Source organism: Pseudonaja textilis, chromosome 3 (genome assembly GCF_049901715.1).
Source record: "Pseudonaja textilis isolate UNSWEBS1 chromosome 3, rPseTex1.2, whole genome shotgun sequence".
Taxonomy (NCBI): domain Eukaryota; kingdom Metazoa; phylum Chordata; class Lepidosauria; order Squamata; family Elapidae; genus Pseudonaja; species Pseudonaja textilis.
Genome location: NC_141992.1, coordinates 87,741,507 through 87,758,702, shown reverse-complemented (window position 1 = coordinate 87,758,702; position 17,196 = coordinate 87,741,507). Strand labels below are relative to the sequence as shown.

General features: G+C 34.5%; 1 long non-coding RNA gene across 6 annotated transcripts in view; it reads right to left on the bottom strand.

The window, feature by feature from the left end:
* The window catches only part of LOC113436178 (uncharacterized), a 301,149-nt gene that overhangs the window by 263,508 nt on the left and 20,445 nt on the right, over positions 1 to 17,196 (bottom strand). For 5 of the 6 annotated variants that reach the window (XR_015742945.1, XR_015742948.1, XR_015742949.1 and 2 more), the window contains exon 2: positions 11,264 to 11,377. The exons of the other annotated variant lie outside the window; for it this stretch is intronic. This is a non-coding gene — a long non-coding RNA (uncharacterized LOC113436178). The remainder of the gene's footprint in view (positions 1 to 11,263; positions 11,378 to 17,196) is intronic. 6 annotated transcript variants of the gene reach the window in all.

The window sequence follows — 17,196 nt, the reverse complement described above, 5'->3', positions numbered from 1 at the left end:
GTGTTATAACAATGAATAGACTTAGTAGTCTGAATAAACCATACTTGAATCATTACGAAGTAAAAATATGCAACTTACTAGTTACAAACACCTAGAGAAATAGTTTGCATTGTGCAAAAATTCTGTTTCTTTATAAGAAATGTTTGTAATAACTCTGCTATGGTCAGAAATGGATGGGAGGGAAGATATTTCCCTTTCCCCAATTGTATGAAAAATACATTTAACTTTTCCTATCTGCAAAATATCATACTTAAGTTTGACATACCAGCATAATATGGGAAAGACAATTGCCCAAGCTGTTGACTGAAGTCAGAAACTTGAGGAATGTGAATTTTGTGGATTCTTGAAAAGAATATCTTGACCAATATTTTCTGACTAAATCACACAAAGGAATTTAGCCACTGCATTTCCCTAATCAGCAACAGTCTTTGGCATTTTAAACCATTTGAGAGGAAGAAGTCATTTAAATCCACATTTTTCAATAAACATTTAAGTACATATTATTTATTACATACACATTTAAATATATTTGACAGAAATTTTCAACTGCAGATTAACGTGGACACAGAAACTAGGATCATAAGTAAAATATAAAAGAAAAGCAGTTCATAATACTTTCTAGTTCCCTTAAGTTTCTTAGTTTAAGTGGAGAATGGAGATATTTTGTTTTTCCTATACCGGGCTCCATTTAATGTAATGTTTTGTCATCACATTTTGAAAATTCACTTCTCTGGAGATATGTGACAAGTTCCAGAAAATAAACTTCTGTAATAAAGCTAAAGCATATTCTATGTCATGTTTGCTTTTAATAATCATAAATAGGCATTAAAATTCAAATGCATTCCATAAGCTGAATTCTAAGCATAAAAAATTGCTCAAACTTATGTAAAAATCTGTAGTGTTGTTTCTTAATGATAAAAATTGAATATTACCAAGACATTGAATATTATTGCATAGTATTTACTTTTTCACATTTTATATCAACGTTCTTGGAAATAGCCATGCTATTCAAGCATTTTGTTCAGTTTTATCCAGATGCTGCATTTAGCGAAGTCAGAGGCTGGGGAATCTGTTTTCATTGTCTTACTGACTTCTAAAGAAATGCGAAAGAATCTTGATACTCCAATTTGAGTAACAAACACATGCAAAACCTATTTGGCTGCCACTTATCTTCATTTGGTTTAAGTTCATTGTAATTGCAGCTCCTATGGCCAACATGCCCATAAATCATAAACTCATCATCCAGAATTTCAATAAGTGCATCCCTCTGAGTTCACTATCCCTCTCTGGTCATTTTGATCTAATTGTATGAGCATATAAAACATAAATCAAACTGGAAGCTAATTGATTGTACTACCAAGCATACTGTGAAAAAGCAAAACAAAGGAAATATTCTGGACATGACTCTGAAAAGCAGAAGAATGGAGAAATCAACACAACAATGCTGCTTGTAAGTAAGTGGCTAGTAATGTTCAATAATGAAAATGTTTGATAGAACTAATGAAAAGAAACAGAGACCATTTCTAGAAATTTTATACGCTTTTAGTTAATCCTGATATTTTTTTAGATATGGAAGAAACTGTATACACAAAATACATAAAATACTTGTTGGCCATACATTAGCTGTAATAAAATCAAATGCTCTTGAGAAGGGGATAATTGTAATTAATAATGGATAACCTCATGAAGTAATTTAGAATATTTTTAATCAAGTGGCCTTTGAACTCTACAGACAAATAGGTTAAATAGGAATCAAACGGGACTGATTTGCATGAATCCAACTACAATGTTAAAATAAAATTACAGATGGGGCAGAAAAACATTAAAATGAAAACTAATAGGTTACAAATTCTAACTTCCCAGGCAAGATCGGAAATAGTTAAAACATGAGGACTGAAAAGTGTAGTAAAGCCATGGACTCTGCATTTCATCACTATGTTAAAATGAAATTTATGAAAAGACTACAGGCATTTAAATTAGGCACTATGAAGTGTTGTAAGTGGTTCAGATTTGTTTCTAATACTCTCTTCCTATGATTGGGATGAGAAAATAAAAGAAACTGCTAATGTTTAAAAAGATAAATCTGTTATTCCTAATCTCTTTTTTTAAAAAAGCTAGGAGCTTAAACATTGTTTGTTTGATTCTTTACTTTATACACAGATTTTACAGCTTGTAATTTATAACCTGAAACACAGTAGTATTTTATGCAGTATAAATTAATTTCTATATTATTACCAACATTCAATTTTAAGACTGTTCTGGAAGACTTGAAAGCTTGCAGGTGATTTTTAACACTGTTGAACATACTGGCAAAACGTGGAAATATTCTTATAACCAACATGACTAATTTTGCTTTTTGTCTTATTAGTGTTTTAAAAGCTTCATGAGAAAGACCCCTGTAACAAAAAAAGAAAATATAAAATACCTCACAGAGAAAGGCAATGGTATGAAACCCAGTCTATGATGGCAGTCCATGATATTCCATTCAATTTAATTGGATTTATTTGGGAAGATACATGCTTTGATATAGTTTAAAAAAATACAAACTCTGCAGGATGTTTTAAATTAAATTCTAAATTAAAATATATTTAAGTAATAAGGGTTTCTTCTAAATTTATCCAGAGACTACACCAAGAAATGTATTACCATTATCTTTTTCTCTTTTGCATTTATCAGATCCTGTATTTAGACTAAATTTTGACTTTAAAATGAGGTTCCAATGCAGCAACATGGGGATGGAAGCACTAAGTGACTAAAAATATGTTCGGACAGCTGGTCCAGTCAGAGGCTTTTTTGAAGGAACAGAAGTCAAGCATGAAGGTCCTCGTGTAGAGGTGTCTTTACCTAATAGGTAGGGATGAATGCATGAAAACCCACGGTCTTCATAAAGTAGGAAAGCATTTTTGAGTAACTGCATGCAATAAAATAAAATATAGAAAAAGTCTATATATGTTTAAACTCTGAAGACGCAACCAGAAAATTAGCCATATTAATCATGACCATCTTCCTTGTTCTCTGTCTTTCCTTTCATATTTTTAATGCCTACTAATGTCCATAACTATCCTTCCCCTCCAAATTAAGCCTTGTCCTAGTGCCATCTCCTCCTAAAGTTTATTTTTATTTTATTTTGTCAAACATGTACAAGATAACAAATATAGGTATGAACCTAAACATGAGAAAGGAAGTAAATATAGATAAATGGGGACAGTAAGAGATGGACGATAGGTACGCTAGTGTGCTTATGCATGCCCCCTTTACAAGCCTCTTAGGAATGGGGTGAGTCCATGGTAGACAGTTTGAGATTGAAACTGTGAGGGTTTGAGGCTGTAACAACGGAGTCAGGTAGAACATTCCAGGCTTTGACCATTCTGTTGCTTAAATCACATTTTCTGCAATCGAATTTGAAGCTGTTTACCTTGAGTTTGTATTGATTGTTTGCCCGTGTATTGTTGTGGTTGAAGCTGAAGACGTCGTTGACAGGCAAGATGTTACAGCAGACAATTTTGTGAACATATACTTAGATCGGACCGCAGGCGGAGCAGTTCCAGATTGTCCAGGCCCAAAATTTCGAGCCTGGAGGCATAGGGAATTCTATTGTGAGTGGAGAAGTTGAGTACTTTTCTCGAGAAATATCTCTGAACCCACTCAATTGTATTAATACCCAATATACAGTGCAGGTTCCAGGCAGATGAGCAATCAAGGCTTCTATTTGTTCTTTTGATATTATTGTCTGGAACAACAATGTGTTTTACTAAAACATTTTTCCAGCTAGAATATAAGTTATTTTTCAGTACTATATTTCAGATATTTTTCTCTGCATAAGCATCTGTACTAATTATTCCAATTTCCTTTTCTTAATAGTATTCACAGTTCTATCTTTCCTATTTTCTGGAAGACATACTCATTTTGTGTGTGTTAAACCTATGATATTTTGAGCAATTGTCATAGCCATATTAAAGGAATTCTATTTTCCCAATTATCATTTGGGGCATTATCTTTGCTTGAGCTCTAAAATATGTATCTGTCAACAACTTCCAATCCTATGTTCTGACACCAGGTCAGTTTACTTCAGGTTTGAAAAACTACTATGTCCTGCTTGTTTCTACTTTTTATTTCCATGCTACAATCCCATCTATCATTCAAAATACAGCCCAGGTATTACCGTTGTGTATTTATTAGCACTATAATTGGCTCTGAAATTTTATTTTTATAATTACTATTCTTTTTGTTTGCTTCTGATTCTGTTTAGCTTCTAAAAGTTATTTGACACAATTGATTGAATAAAATCTATAAACTTTGCTTGCTATTTGCAACAGAATAGTATTATCTGCATAGCATAAATTCTTATCAGTGTATCATGTATCTATAACTTTTTGACATTTTTAAAAGGTTCTCTGAAAATAGTTTCAGAATATCAAGAATTAAAATTCTAACATTTGAAATTATTTTGCTTCTTTCTACCAGTACTTTAACACTGCTTGTTTTCAGCATAAATTCATAATAATTTCAGCATAATAAATTCATCCAGATTTTTAATATATCTAGCAACTTATTATATTCTGCTTGGTGAAATATCCTTTCATAAAGTCAATGAAAAATTCCTAAATGCCAAAATTTATACCTTTGCAACGTTTTACTAAATTCTGTATGCCACAAAGAGTATCTCAGGTTTCTAACCCATTCCTGAATTCAAACATTTAAAAAGCTTCATTTCCTATCAAACCTGTTGTGTCATTAATAAACAAACATATTTGCCAATGAACTAAAATAATTCCTAAATTGCAGCTTATCAACATTTTTCAAAATATTTATGTCATTAGTTTTAATCCACTAGTTTCAATATTTCTACAGGAATGCCTTTAAATTTAATTCCTTGCCATTTTCAATGTTTTGATTGCTTACATTACTTCCTTTCTGCATAAATAAGATTTTGTATCTGTTTCTATAATTATAATGCTCCACTGTCTATTGTATACACTGTTCCACATATATTTATTATGTATATTGTTTTCTTTTATGTCTTCAAGGACTATTAATATGTTGGCATTTAGAGTTTTAAGTGCCTGTAATTTATTTTTGAATGTACATTTAAATTCTAGTGCTTCAATTTTACAACAACTATTCACTACACCTAATTGTGTATGACGTTTATTTATTTATCATTATATTCAACCAATTTATATACCCACCATATTCTGCACGATTCAAGTTAAAATGCTCAGTAATAGACTGAAATTCAAAAATCACAAAATAAAGTAAAATATATATCTAAATCTATAGTCACCAAGCCATATAGAGCACATTGCATTAATCTAACTTTAAGGTGAGTAAAGCATGAGCACTCATTCAGGAGTAAAAGTAGGTGCAAAAATAAAGCTGCACAAAGGCCCTCTGTACAATGACTGCCACCTATTCCTTAAATTTGCAAATGTGAGTCTTGGAGAACCCCTTAATTGCACACAGCGTCTTTGGGGCAGTGTAACCCCATCCAGCACAAATTTCCCTCGACCTAGGATTCCCACAAGATTCAGTTTTCTGAAGTTGAGTATGAGCCTTTTTTTATCTCATCTAGACTGTAATAAACACAAGACACAGAGGAAAGATCTCAGTAGCATCACCTAGTAAGCCCAGAGTTGAAATGTACAAATGAGAACCATAAGTTTACTGATTATATTTAACCCTATGCTCACAGTTGATCATAACCAATGGTCTCTTAGTATTTTATTTTCGGTGTAAAATACTGTGATTGAGTTTCAAATATAAATCCAACTCAACCACTGTATCCTATTTTCAAGATTTTCTCCTGCTGAGTAAAGTACACCATAGTAGAATGTGATACAGCATTTGAAGATTTCATCATGTAGCATATATTATATGCTTACAATACTGTCCTCCATCTGAAATTTGAAAACGGCTTAGCTCCAATGTTTATCTGAAAGCGACAGAGGCAAACATGAAAATATAGTGTGCATATTTGGAGATTGAGTCGGTAAACGGCCTTATAAACAAATAAATAAAAACAGAATTAAACTGCATGTTCAAAACACAGTTCTACATTTCTTGTTCAGACCCAAGTTTGATGTTTTGACTTGTTTCCATGACAGCCAACAGCAATTTGGGGCTCTTTAATGTTAGTAGTTAGCATACAGTAGTAGTCAGATATATAGTAGTATATCATATATTTGACAATGGATAAGGAGAGCTATTCCTTGAGACTCCAAGTATTTTGGGCTTTTAGTAAACCTACATTTTTATGACTAGTTGTTTTTCTTTGTCTGCATTAAGTCTGCTCAATTCCAATCCAATCCAGGTTCTCATCTTTATAAAGGACAATTCTTTCTTCTGAACCACACAAAGATAGGCCAATCCAGGAAAATTTAATTTATTGATATAGATTAACAAAATCTTCAAAGCCAGCAGTTTCCCTTCCCTCCCTTATACCCCAAGGAATTAGGGCGGGGTGCCTGTGTGTCTAGGTTTTCCATGTTACCGGGCTTAAAACATGTTTTGGACATGTTCTTATAACCATCATTGCAGAGTTTCTCCAAGGTCATCTCCAAGGCTGTGTACAAATATAAACTAAATTACAACAAAGGAAGACAATCTGGAAGTTTCCCTTCTACATGACTTGGATTTGAGACAGAGCAGCTCAGTTACCTTGACAAAGACTTGGCCAGCCTGACTATATATCTGTTGCATTTCTATTTGAATGATAATTATTATTTTGAATATAAATTAGTGTAAATTCTACATTTATAATTAGCCATAAATTAGTATAAATGTTATATAAATTATCACTGGGTTTTTTTCGTTTTGTGTTGCATAAGATGTTACCTTAGTTTTTACCAATCTCTTCCACATATGAATATTTTTACTTTATCTTATTGTAATATTCTCTTCAGTTTTATTAAACAATCCATGCTGCTGGTCAAAGAGTGCAACTTGAACAGATACTTGATTGATGCTGAAATTAATTTTCTCTTTATTATCTACGTTTTTCAACATGACACCTTGAAGAAAACTATTATTATTCCTCAGTGTATATGTAATTAATCAAAGTCAAGGTAAGAATGAATGCAAAACTCTAAGGAATTTTCATAATGACGATTCTGTAATGGAGGGGGAAAAAATCTTCTAGCTATCAATGTTTATTACTTTGTTGATTGAGCCTAAAGCTACCATTGAAATTTTGTCCAAAGTAAAATTTGAAGTAGCTCTGGGAATGGTGGAAGGTTTCAACCAGAGTTGCAAGTTTTCTCTGGAGATGATGTTATCTGCAATTATCTTAAATTGCCACAGAATTTGACCTATAATGAACACAAATCAATTCCTTCTGAGCCTATCATTTGGGAATGTCTGTGGTAGGCATGTATCTTTACTCAAATACATGTAGTTTTCATTTCCTATGAAATTTTCTTTCTAAAAACAAATTTAAGTTGAGGTCCTAAAAATTGAATACGTTTTACTGTGTGTTTAATTTTTAAAATGAAAAGAATCAGGACTTATGTATGAATACGTTTATTAGCTTGGGATAGAACGAACAGAAGCTATTATATTGGCATCAGCCATAATCATGCGCAGGGAGTGGGGGGTGTTGATGCTTCCATTCATCTGATGAACAAATTAGCTTTGAGTGCCAATTCTCTTTGACAGTCTTTTAAAATAAACTCTGCTATGTTCTCCAGTAGTATTTCAGTTCAGAAGCTGAGTTGTTACCAATGTTCCTGTCCATCAGCAATATTAACACTAAATTCATTATTAAACAGGATACTATAGCTCTCAACTAAATGCATCTTGAGCTCAGATTTGATAATTCTTCAAGGCCTCAAGTAGAAGAAGCTTTTTGTACCCATTATTATTTCATATTTCTACCTGGAGATGCTAAGGACTGCAATCAAGTATGTCTGATTGAAAATATTTTCCATACAACTGAGCTATGAAACAGCTTCTCTACAGCGCATAAAGAAAACTGGGATTGCCATTACTGTGCATTTCAAAGCTTTAACTTTTTTAAAAAGAATGATCTGGAATGGGAGAATACTTGCTCAAGGAAATGGGTTAAACAACCTTTGATAACTACTGTATACTTTTTCTGAATTAAACTGGGAAACCCATTCTTAAATTCTAAAGTGAAATATTAAGCAAAGGTAGAGGAATCTATTCTCCATGCTTATGAGGATTTACTGTAAGCATGTCTCCATTCAAAACAGGCACATCTAGCTCATGTAAAAATGTATTTTTTTTTATTGTGAGCTTCCCAAAGTTGGTTATAGGATGGGTAGTTATAAAAATGTTTTAAACAAACAATCAACTTTCTTCAAGAGGTGGAAATTATTCTGCACCTCTGCATTCAGTCTAAATGAATGCTAAATCAGAGATCTGGTAGAAATACTCATTGTCTCAGAATACTCACCTTGCAAATTCCAGACAGGAATTTGGGACAAAAGTCCAAGACTCCACTGACCAAAATGCAAAAGAAGGCTTGGCACATTGTGAATAACATATACTCTTCTTGGTCAGAAAGACTTTGGGATCAAAATTAACATTGCCTACATTGACTTTTGAAGAAAAGAAATAAAAGTTCATTCAACCCAAAATGAAAGATTATCTACCCAGAATTAGAACATACCTGCACAATATATGGCTCATCCAGCAACCCTGAGTGGCTCAATTATATTTTTTGATAAATAACAGTCTGCTGTTGTCCTAATATCAGCACTGCTAGAAAGGATCTGCTGCAACTGTCTAGCTTTTTGCTGCCACTTCAACCCAAAAAAATACACTGCCGAGATGTCTATGCCTCATGGACGCTACCAGCTCCATTGCTGCTATTGTGACACTAGCTGCCAAAAAGTTGATTAATGTGCCAGTTATGTCTTCCTAACTGCAACTGTTATTACAATATTAATCTGGCCCTTTTCCCTCTATAAGCCATACAGGTCTACTTTAAATAAGTGTGCCTTACTTTTAATCTTACAAAAAGAAAACATATATGCTAATTTATAATGAATAATGCATATTTGGAAATAGTTATCATGAATCTGTCTCGTGATTCCTTACTGTAAAGTGACTTGGACAGTGATGAGAGGGAAGAGTAAGGCCCTAAGCTTTAGGGATAGGGTAAATGTGAAACTACCTTTTTATTTGTTTTGATTTTGCCTTTTTTGATTTTTCTCTGATTTATTTTAGTTTTCGTTTTGTATTGCCCTTGTGGTCAGGTTTTAGTTGTAAGCTGCCTAGAATCATTTAGGAGCCAAGAGTCAATATACATTAAATTGGATGGATGGATAGATGGATGGATGGATGACAAATGGATCGACAGAGAAATGCCATAGGATTCATTCAGGATGTATTTTTTATTTTCTAGTTTAGCCTACAATCATGTGATTTCCTATTTAAATTATTACATTTAAGGAAACATACATTCTTATAAAAGAATGACTGACTGGGTAGCCAATTACTACTCAAGTTCATATCTTTGTATTTTTTTAGCTGAATGAAATATCTTTTTGGCGCTATAGCATTGTTGTAGGACTAAACTGATTAACTGAATTACCTGAATATTGTAGAAAATTACTGGGAGTCCCAGTGCTAATGTCAGAAGAACATCAAAAAATAAATGAGGTTTATCTGCTGATCTGAATAATTTTGGCTAATTAACAATAAAATTTCATTTAATTATCTAGCAATAGCAGCGATAGTGAACATTTCATACTCAAACAATAATTTATACATTTATGGGACAATTAATGCCTAGTCAATATTGAACATCACAGATATAATGGAGCTTTCTTTTTTCACTCAGTTCATAATTTATAAGATATAGCATAACTTTCTTTCTGCCTTGGTCCAAATCGAGGTCCAAATTCAAATCTAGGGAATGAAATTAGATTTGGTCATCAGAATTAATTATGAGTCTTACTTTGCATAGTCAATCCCTCTAAGGTTACTGGAAGGATCAAATGGAAACATCTCCCTCCCCCCTCCCTCCTTCCTTTCCTCCCTCTCTCTCATGAAATTCTGATTCCATCCTATTAATGAACACACATTTTATATGCTCCCTGATCATAATGATGGCAATTAAATAATAAATCTTTCTTGTTTTCTCGTTTTCCTGAGAACAGAACTGTATTTTCCTAGAAACAAAGAGAAATCATTCTATTTGGAATATGAGAAATATAATCCTTTTATTGCACTTGTAAAATATTATTCCTACTCTAAAAATAAAGTTCCTCTTGGATGCATTAAGTATCTCGATTCATAATCTTTCCCACATTTAGCTTTCTTGAGTTCAATGGTTAGGCAAAAGCATCTACTGGATCACTTAGGCTGTTGCCTATCATTACACCTAGTTCAGAACTAAATTACTAAAGGCTGTTATGTAATTTTTATGATCTATTTATTGATGGGACGGTCAACCAATATTAACTTACCTTTAAGAACTTAAGGTAGATAAAGAAAAAAAATGTATTTTAGGGGCAGAAATCATCCACACAGCAAATATATTGTATTGCTTTATTAAGAAGATAGAGTTCTTGTGCTAATTCTCCAAATCTTACGCTCCTTCATTCAGGAGAATTACACTAATTATCCATGATTGCTTTAATCATTTCCCCATTTTGAACAGTAAGGAATCTCTATCCTTACATACCACTACTACAAAAATCAGATTTTAACCTAAGAAGATACCTAGTAAGAGTATACCAAACAAGAAAATGTTTTTTTCAGTAATGGATAAGTAGCAATAATGGAGGTGGCCACAAGACTATGGTGTTTATCCCTTAAGATGGAAATGTTTGTTCCTTAGAGAATTAGAAGCTTCTTTCTTAATGCAAACAGGGAATTATACTGTTATCATAGGATTATCAGCTTGTAATAAAGACACAAAAAGCCAGGAGATTACATTTCTGAAAGATCTGATTATATATTCAGAATTTCTCACATTTTTTGGCTTTGGTATATTCTGTTTGTATTATTTAACATAATTAACAGAACTGAATTAACAGAATTAACCGAATGAAAAAAACTTTTGGAATGGGGAACTAGTGTAATTCAAGGTATCAGTGAATTACTGAAAGTATGACTATTCAGCCATGAACAATCCCTAATCTACATCCAATTTTAACTTTTAAGAAGGAAGGGGTCTTTACACAGTTAGTCCTCAACTTACAGTTAGTCCTCCACTTATAACCATTTGTTTAGTGACCATTCTAAGTTACAATGGCACTGAAAAAAGTGACTTGTGATCATTTTTCACACTTACGACCATTGCAGCAGCATCACTGTCATGTGATCAAAATTTGGATGCTTGGCAACTGGCAAAGTATTTATGACGGTTGCAGTGTCCTGGGCTCATGTGATCACCTTTTGCGACCTCCTAAAAAGCAAAGTCAATGGGGAAGTCAGATTCACTTAACAACCATGTTACAATTGCAGTGATTCATTTATTTCAAGAAAGGTCATAAAATGGGGCAAAACTCACTTAACAACTGTCTTGCTCAGCCATGGAAATTTGGACTCAATTTTGGTCAAGTCAAGGACTACCTGTAATGATGTATTTGTTTGACAGAGAATTCAAATATGAGCATCTCTGGATATTATTGACACAGATACAAATGCATAGTAGACTAAAGGCATACAATTGGGTTAAACTTAACATCTCATTCTGTACATTGCTCCCAGTTACCAAAAACAAAAGGAATAATAGAATCTTACAGGCAAGACAAGTATCACAGTATTTTACACAAATACAGCAAGTCAAGAAGCTGGTGGGAATTTGAACCGAAGCTGTTTTAGTTCTTGTAGAAATAAGAAAGAGAGTGGAAATCTTTAGCAAACATATTGGACATGCACGAAAGGATACACCTTGAGGTCATGTTTGTGGGACAGAGTCTGTGCTGTAAAAACAGTCTGTACTTTGCGGAATGTATGAGTAAAACAGGCCCAAACTAATTAGCAATGGGGATGGGGGGGAGTAGACAGATAGAATGCTGCACCTGGAGCGGAGAGGCATGACAAGGGGAAAGGTTAGCGTTAGGCATGAAGGCACTGACTAAACAGACTTTACACTCAGTTGAAAGTCCAGGCAACCCCTGCAGTGTTATTCCATAGTTCTGAGGATGGGGTTTTTTTCTCCAGTTTGTGGGGGGGGTTGTCCTAAGCATAAGCATAAACATAATGGAAACTGCTAAAAGCTCAGCAATCCTCAAACAAAAAAAAAGCACAACATAAAAATAAAATCTGGATTCCATCCCTACTCTATTTATTCATAAGGAGCAGAGCATGCGATTTTAATTAAATAAAATAAATTGCTTTATTTCCTCATGATTATGCCTTGGCTTCATCTTCATGAATAGTGGCCTATATAAATGAGACGGCGGGGAGGAAAGAGGAGTTATAATGCAGGAAGAGGAAGTTAGTCAGCAGCTAGATAATGTTATTCAACAGCAAATGCTTATTTTCATTTTTTTTTTATTTGGGATTTCCCCGTCCCCCAGCATAGAGATGTACTGATAGAATTTTCTCTTATAAAGTGATTAAAGGGAACAGAACCGTGCCAGGAAAAAAAAAATTCTGCTCCAGCTGAATAGCACTCCCCACACCCCTCATTTTGTCAGTTTAACTACTGATAGCACAAAACTTTTCAAAATGCCCTGTTCTGACTGGGAAAAAACTGTTTTGAGCCTCTTGGAAGCGCTATGAAACAAAACATTTTCAATATGCCCAAAATAGCCTATTTCAAGTTTCATGCTTGAAATGGCTCAAAATTAAACTCTCCAACTCTGGGAGATTTGGACCCAAAGCATTTGCTAGATAATTAACTGAGACTAAATAAAACTTAATATTCCTTTATACGGTCTGATTACCTTATCTCCAGGGATTGATTCAAATGCTAATAGAATCTGATCAACTGTCATTAAAATAAACTAAAAAAGTAGTCCCATCACCACTGATTTTGTAAGCAAACTCTATTCTTTTTTAATTCAAGGTTTATAACACATCAACCTATTTCTCTCCCCATTCTTGTTGGAAAGGGAAAGAGACAAGTTGAAAAGCCTGTTCAGAGTTCTTAATGCATTTTATCCAATCTGGAGTCCAAGTAAAAGGTGCAAGGATGAAATGTCGACATACTGTGGTTAATACAAACTATTCAGTGGGGATAAAGCAAAGCCTTTCTTGTCTTACAGAGAACAGAACTCTTTGCACACAAATGGAAAAAGACAACAAAAACCTAACTTTCTTTTAAATAAGGCTAGTCCCACGTATGTGAGTCACAAGGCAATTTTCTGCCACCACAAAATGGCAGACTGCAACACAAAGTGTTATTTCAGACTTCAGGCTCTGCTTGGTGGTTAAATGGGTGTTGTGAATCTGGATGTTTCCATTATTTGATTTGGAGTTAAAATAAGTAAAAAAAAAAAACCAAGGACCTCATGTTAGGCTTTCTGAAATAAAGTGCTACCTTTTCCTTTAAAAAGTAATAGCAATTGTTCTGATTTTAGTAAGGGGGGGGGGGGCTTAGGGACTCTTATTAAAGCAAGATCTAAATGTCTTCTCTACTAGTTATCTCTGGTGTATGTTGAAAGGAGGTACTTTTCTTAACTAGATGCCAGCCATTATTACCTAAAGTTAACCTTGAGGGCAGACAACAAGTAATGGAAACAACATATCTTCAGCAATGTGAGACCTTAATTCCATAACACTGGCAAACAAGAAAAGAAAATTCAATGAATCTCTACACCACCATTTCTACTGCAAATTCCCACTTCCTTCTTCACAAGCTGACAAAAATGAACTAAGTGTGTCATAACTGAGAACCAAACATCATTTTCAGGATCCTCTCAAAGCTTTCCAAAGGTGGGAAATACTAGCAATGGTGATAGGAAGTGAAAAATAAATGGAAAAGGAAGACTTCTGCGTTCTAAGCGAGGTAAGAATTGGTTGCAAATTTAGAGTTGCAATAGGTTGCAATAAATGTTCTCATTCAAGTTGACTATACTCTGAGAAACAGAGGATGACGTACAGCAAAATGGACAACTCAGCTACAATGGCATTATTGTTTGGAGACTTGAAAGGATGTGATAAGGACTGATCATCATGGTGAAAAGTAAGTAGTTGCTGGGAGTCAAAACTGACTTGATGGCACATAATCCATCAATGCATGCTCTAGAATTTACTATACCTGACCCAACAATATAGAACATGTATTAGAACTATAGTGGTGCAGTGGTGCAGGCAAACTCTTTCCACAGTCTGGAATTCTATCCTGATGGAGCTCAAAACTGATTCAGCCTTCCATTCTCCTGACGTCGGTAAAATGAGGATCCAGATTGTTGGGGGTAATATGCAAATAGTGCTGACACTGTAAGCTGCCCAGAGAATGCTATAAAGTACTATGGGGTGCTATATAAGTCCAATTGCTATTGCTATAGCAAAAGAATGCTAGTAACCCAAAGCCACTTTAAGCTTACTATAATACTCATAGGTGGTTAGGGTTTCTCTATCTTCCAAACGGAGCCCAGGCCTTTAAGCATATAGGAATACCTATTCACTATGTCCTTCTGAGTCATTTGGGTCCTTGGGTACTGCCTTCCTGTACATTGTATACTTAGTACTCCCATTATTTACAATTAGGTTTGGGAACAATATTTAATATACAGGTTCCAATTGTGATTCCATTTCCTTGACTAGCTTAAACCTGCTTAGATTTTTTATTTTTTCTGCTCAGTACTTTCACTTTTTAAATAAGTACTTGCAAAATAATGTATATTGAAAGTAGATTATCAATGTTTATTTCCTTTACTGTGGTTCTCATATTTTTCCCACGAAGCTGGGATTAACTGAAACTCTATCTTGTATATGGGATGGGATGATAATGACCTACCAGCAGCAGGCAATTCTTATTTTTTGCCCCTAATATGTCCTAAACATTAATAGCCTCCTCCATAAGGCACAAGATAAATTTTCCATTAGTAAAGAATTCCTGGGAACTGAAACATTGTATTAACTCATACAATTTTAAAGCTTCTAACCTTTAACATCAGTTTGGAAAAATAAAATGCTTAAGGAGAGATACAGGCCTTCTCAAAGCTATACATATGCACACAGTGTTATTTCCAAGAATTTTCAAAATCTTTCTTTTCTTGCTTTATTCCAAGGGTTAATTCTGCAGTATTTTCTACAGATATATTTGATCTGAAGTCTCCAGGCAAGGTTGCAAGTATGCCTTCACTGTGATTTCTGCCCTGGTTATTAGTATCACATTTTTATTGCCTACTGTAGTCATGAGTTGATGTTTCAAAAATAACATAATAAACCTACCATCAATGTTCAGAAGAAGTAACTCAGCCCAAAAGATTAAATAAACTTAGCTGAAGGCCAAGAATGACAAATGGCAAGAACCAACACCCATTTGATTTGTCGATTCTTTCCACACAAATTTAGCCTGATCTAGCACATGCAGGATTAGCGGTATACCACTGCACTCAAATCATATATACTATTTCATATATGTGACAGCATATGCTGTTAATCAAATACCGAGGATACGTTTTACTCTTTTTTGCAAATATTCATAGAGAGTTGAGGTATATAATCTTTGGAATCATAAAACATCATAAAATCATAAAAAGTTTCAAGCACAAAAAGTATTTAAGAAGCAACTAAACTAACAAACTGAATTAAACCTAATAAAAAGACAAAAGCAATACAAGTTTCTTTCTGAGTATTAAGTATAGTTAGGTAGCATCTGACAATATTTGTTGGGGAATAGATTCAAATGATAAAATAGTATTTTTCCTAGATCATTGTCTCCTCACCTCACACCAATTTATTTGACAAAAATCTTCCCAATGACAGTCTTAATAAGCAGATATATTAAGGTTAAATTTAGCAGACTGAATTGAGCCCAGAGAAGCCTGGAAGCCAGTAGAGCTATTTCATAATTGGCAAGATATATTCCATATGACAGTTGCAGCAAACAAATTACCTCCCATATTCTGTATTTCCTATGTGTATTTCTGGCTATCATTAAAGGCAGAACCACATACGTGCATTAGAAGAATTTAGCAAGGTGCTGCTGGAACATGACTGCATATGTACATTTCTTAGAAAGCATAGGAGAACTAATGAGAGTTACTAATTTTACCTTCTCAATAAAGCAACAATTACAGGAAAGGTATATATGCATTTTCAAAAGAGTTGGGGGAAAAAAAATAGGATGATACTAATTTCTAATGTCAGAGGGAGTTGGGCCTTTGTTAAAGGTGGATCACCCTCTGTTGTCTTTACTGTAGAATTCTCTGTAATTCTGTCTTCAGGGAAGAGGGTCCTGTTTGATCGGTTTGCCCAGGAGCTTAATGGACCCAGTAAACCCCAGAGGGAATCTGTGGTTGTTCCTGAAACTGTGTTGCAGTTTGGCCAAAGGAATTAATTGCTGCTTAAAATAAGCAGATGACAGTGGCCTTGAATCAAGCCTATTCAGATTCATTCATGTGGATCCTGCAGGGCCCCATGGTATTTGAAGCAGCTTTGGATGTTGGAAGACATGCCGAGAGTACCATTGGAGGAAGACAAAGAGTTGTCCAAACCAGCATCACAGGTAAAAGCCTGCACACCGGACCTTATGGAATTAAGGATGATGAAATTTATCTCTTGGCCCTACTGTGTCTATAATTCAGGTGAATATGCCCTTTTTTATCTGTAAGGATAAAATTACCCAGATCCACTCAATGTTCCACAGTGCCAGTACTGTGGATATGACAGAAGAATGAGTGTTGTCAGGTTATCTGGACTGAGTTTGACCCAGTTATTCATGAGGAAGTGGATAGACTCTTTTGGTTGTTGAGGTCTGCCATCTGTATGTTAGATACATGTCTTTCCTAGCTGGTCAAGGCCTCCCAGGGTGACATCAAGTGGTAGTAAATGCTTCTTTGCAGGATGGAGCAAGTCCTTGTCCCTTAAAGGGGAATCCACTCCTACAAAAGTTATTACATTGTCCAGTCCCAAACCTTCCCTTTTAGAAGATTGTTGAGAAATTGATAGACCTCTGAAGAGAAAAGATTTTCTGGATCCTCTATAGCAGTGGTTCCCAAACTTTTTCGGTCCACTGCCCCCTTGGTGCTACAAATTCATCCTTGGTGCCCCCCACCCAAGGGTGGGATTCAAATTTCTACAGGTGTGGCCTAATTTGAGGGT